Here is a 4986-nt window from a genome sequence, read left to right on the forward strand (position 1 = left end):
GCCACACACCTCCTCACTATTTCATCACCCCCCCTCCAGCCCCCAAGGCAATGAATAAGAGTGTTGAATAAATTGAGCTGGAATAGGCAGCTCTGAAAGTTACCACATTTGGCAGACAATTCATCCCAAATCTTCCCTTCCTCAGGCTCAAAAGGAGACTCAACCTTGCTGGGTAGGTTGGGTGCTGTCCACAGTTAGGGGGATTTGGAGCTGATTCTATTGTGTGTATGATAGAGAAGACAGGAGGGAACACAGTTGGCCCTTCGCATTCCCAGGTTCTGCATCCAAGGATTCAACCAACCATGGATGGAAAATATTCGGAAAATACAAAGCAAAATGAACTCTAAGAAAAAGAAAAAATTTAAAAAAGAAAGATAGAAAATATTTGAAAAAAATACCAGAAAAGGTTATGTTGTTGCTGGAGTTCAGCCTAGATGGTTACATTTGTACTGAACATATACAGGCTGTTTTTTTTCTTGTCATTATTCCCTAAGCAATACAGTATAACAATTGTTTATGCGGCATTTACATCGTATAGGGTATTTTAAGTAATCTGAAGATGATTTAAAGTATACTGCATGTAGTGGCTCAGCCTGTAATCTTAGCACTTTGGGAGGCCAAAGCAGGAGGATCACTTGGGCCCAGGAGTTCCAGACCAGCCTGGGCAACATAGGGAGACACCGTCTCTACAAAAAAAAAAAAAAAAGCCAGGAGTTGTGGTGCACACCTGTGGTCCCAGTTACTAGAGAGGCTGAGGTGGGAGGATAAGTTGAGCCCGGGAGGTCGAGACTGCAGTAAGCTACGATTGCACCACTGCACTCCAGACTGGGTGACAGAGCAAGACCTTAGCTTGAAAAATAAATAAAATAAAATATACGGCAAGATGTGCTTAGGTTGTAGGCAAATATTACACCATTTTATAACAGGGATGTGAGCATCTGTGGATTTGGTATCCACCGGGGCCCTGGAACCAATATCCTGCAGATACTCACGGACAATTGTATTGCCTGCCAACGTGTCCCTGAAAGTCCCACACCCAGGTTGATGCCACAAATTGCCTCTAGGGCAGACCCCCACTCTCAAGATGGATTGGAATTTTAACTAAAAGGAATTCTAGATATGGTGCTCTTATTTGGATCCTGATTTGAACACGCTAATCAGAAAGAAACATCTTGAGATAATTGGAAAAATTTGAACATAAACTGAGTATTAGAGAAAATTAAAGATTTATTTTTGTTTTCATTAGGAGTGATGATGTCATAGTGGTTTTATAAGAGATAAAAGGCCTTATTGGTTAAATATGACAGTAAAATGATCCCATTTCAGCCGGGCATGGTGGCTCACACTTGTAATCCTAGCACTTTGGGAGGCCGAGGAAGGCGGATCACGAGGTCACTAGTTCAAGACGAGCCTGGCCAACATGGTAAAACCTCGTCTGTACTAAAAATACAAAAATTAGCTGGGCATGGTGGTGTGCACCTGTGATCCAGCTACTCTGGAGGCTGAGGCAGGAGAATTGCTTGAACCTGGGAGGCAGAGGTTGCAGTTAGCAGAGATTGCACCACTTCACTCTAGCCTGAGCAACAGAGCAAGACTCCATCTTGGGAAAAAAAATGACCCACTTTCTTGGGCCTGTTTTAAAATATGCTATTAGGTTGGTGCAAAAGTAACTGTGGTCTCTGCCATTACTTTCTCTTTTTTTGAAATGGAGTCTCATCCTGTTGCCCAGGCTGAAGTGCAGTGGTTCAATCTGGGCTCACTGCAGCCTCCACCTCCCGGGTTCAAGTGATTCTCCTGCCTCAGCCCCACAAGTAGCTGGGATTACAGGTGCATGGCACCATGCCTGGCTAATTTTTTTTTTTTTTTTTTGTATGTTTACTAGAGACAGAGTTTCACCATGTTGGCCAGGCTGGTCTTGAACTCAACCTCACGTGATCTGCCCACCTTGGCTTCCCAAAGTGCTGGGTTTTCAGGGGTGGGCCACCAGGCCTAGCCTGTCATTACTTTCAGTGGCAAAAAGTGTGATTACTTATAGCAAGAAAAAAGGTAGAGAGAAATCAATGAAACAAGATCAGCAAACTCATCCTGTTTTTTAGATAAGTGAGAGGCGCATGGTGGTTCATTATATTATTTTCTCTCAACATACGTTTTTATGTATGTGTGAAAGTTTCCATTAGAAATGTTTTAAAATAAAAAGAATGGGAAGGGGGAAAGAATCACAGATCTTTCTCCTGCTGAGGGAAGTTCTTCTATTGGGGTGTGAAGGAGAAATTCCACTGAGTTTCGGGCTGGGCACGGTGGCTCACGCCTGTAATCCCAGCACTTTGGGAGGCTGAGGCGGGCAGATCATGAGGTCAGGAGATCGAGACCATCCTCGCTAACGTGGTAAAGCCCCATCTCTACTAAAAATACAAGAATTAGCCAGGTGTGGTGGCACGCACCTGTAGTCCCAGCTACTTGGGAGGCTGAGGCAGGAGAATCACTTGAACCCAGGAAGCAGAGGTTGCAATGAGCTGAGATTATGCCATTGCACTCCAGCCTGGGCGACAGAGCAAGACTCTGTCTTAAAAAAAAAAAAAAAAAAAAAAAATTCCACTGAGTTTCTCCTCACAGAAAACAATAAAGTGGCATGGAGAGAACACTACTAGAACTAGTTTATCATACATGTATCCAACTTCTACTGTCTCCCAGGGCCTGGGATATGATAAACAAGAAGAAATATTAATTCACTGAACACCCATTCTGTGCCAAGTACTTTCACAAACATCATCTTTGTTAATCCTCGTAACAATATTGCTCAGGTAGATGTGATTTGTATGAATGAGACAGAAAGACCACCCAACCAGTAAGGGGCAGGGTAAAGAGGCCTTTGGGTTTTGTTGCACATTCCACAAATCATTCCACAAATAGCCAAGCTCTGTATCCCACGGTGGAGGCAAACAGGGATGTAATTGTTTTTTTAATTTGTATTATTTTTTCTATTTATAAAAGCACATGTGGAAATTACTTGTGTTTTTTCACATAAGCCCTCCATTTTTCCACTGACATACGTGTCTTAAGTACCTTCTGTGTTTCCAACACTGTGGACACAAAGATAAATAAGGCCCTCCCCTCAAGCTATTTACAATTCAACTGGGGAAGCAGAGCTGGACATAAATGTCACTGTGCGTTACTTGACATCACAGAGGCAACTAGCACGCACAAGGAGGAACCTGATGTCCAGCCTCCTCCACTTTGCCCGGCCAAGAGCTTTTTGAAAGTCCAGCAGCCCATGGAAGGTTCCCCAAGCCCCTGGACAAAACTTGCCCACTCTCGTTTTCTCCCACAGCCTGCAGCATACACTTTACCATGGGATCCTTCACAGTCGAACGTACCTTAGAATTCACTTCTTTTCTCTGGGCCACCCAATTGCAGGAACCACCTCCTATTCATTGTTGTGACCCCCAGCTCCTAGGGCAGTGGCTTGCACTTAACTGGCAATCAATAATTGCATTAAATTGAGACAAAAACCTTTCCTGGCAAGTGCCACCAGCGTTAATTTTCCACCCTCCTAACTGCGTTACAATGTGTCTTTTCCTTATTTTACTACTAGAAATATTCAGTCTAGAATCTCTTCACAGAAATCAGTGCTTTTTAAAAGTGTCTACAAAATAATCAGACATAAAGGAAAATGCAAAGATTGAGTCACTTTCTATCAAATATTGTTTATTTCATGAAGTCTAATACAGAGAGATCCAATATAAATATTTACATTCTACGAAGTTGCTCTGCTCTAGAAAACAACTAGCAGCCCATGTTTTTGAAAGACTGTTCTGTTCTGTTTTGTTTTCAGGAAAGAAACTGGTCTCCCTTTTGGAAGAGATCACGTTTTCCTACCCCTTCATTTCGAGAAAGGAGCTGGCTCCAAATGGCTTTTTCAGGGTCAGTGAGCCGTTGAACAACCAATAAGTTCTCAGCATCTTGGGATCAGCTCTTTTTTTCTACTAATCTGTCTTTTCTCTGTGTCCCCCCGAAGCTAACTTCAAACTTTCCTGCTTTTCTACTAAACATAATGGTGAATGTTTCCTATGTTGATAGATGCCCACAAAAACAACAAGTCCTTATCACTTCATGAGTTTTAAGAATCTGCTCTTGGATACAAAGATGTGTTATCTGTTATGTGCTGCCAAGGGAATGAGCAGGGAAATCAGGCGAAGGAGACAGCGTGAGACATGAAGCCAGCCCCACCTGCCCTGTGGATTCATAGCAATCACTTTAGTAATAGGCACAAGGTGGCCATTTGTAAGATTATAATGCATCTCCTAAATGGACAGATGTCCCAGCATCTTCCTGCTAACCTAAAACCATCAATGACTCCTTGCTGTCTACAGAATCCAGTTCAAACTCCTTAATTCAGCATCCAGTGGCCTCGATGATCTGGTCCAACTACCTAACCTTACGACCACTCCTGTAATGCCAGTCAAGACTCGTTGCTCTCCCACAAACTCAGCATGCATTTTCCCATTGCTGTCTCTGCTTGTCCTCTTTCCTCAACCTGGAGAGTCCTTTCCTCACTTCTTTATGTGACACATCCTACCCATCTGTGAAGATTCAATGAAGTGCCACATCCTCCTTAAAGTCTCTTTCCTCTTCCAAAGTCCTTTAGCTCGTGGCCTGTTTTGGCTTTCTCGTGGTTCTCAGTATGTTTTGTGTATAGGAAGGGCATGAAACAACAGCAGAAAATACTCTAGGGCCTAGAAATAAAGGAGCTATATGAGAATTTAACCATGGCAATCAATTTGTACATGGACAATGACTTGCAACTGAAAGAGTGTCTCCAAGACATCTGAGCATGACCCTCAGGTGAAGCCTGGCTTAGGTCTGTAGTTGCTGCAGAGTAAATGGTATTCATGTGTCTATTCAGTGAATCAACAAATATGTACTGAGTACCTGCTAAATGACAATTACTGTGCTTGACTGTGGGGATGTGCAATGGTGAATAAGATA

The sequence above is a fragment of the Theropithecus gelada genome, chromosome 14, assembly GCF_003255815.1.
Source record: "Theropithecus gelada isolate Dixy chromosome 14, Tgel_1.0, whole genome shotgun sequence".
In the NCBI taxonomy this organism is placed as follows: Eukaryota; Metazoa; Chordata; class Mammalia; order Primates; family Cercopithecidae; genus Theropithecus; species Theropithecus gelada.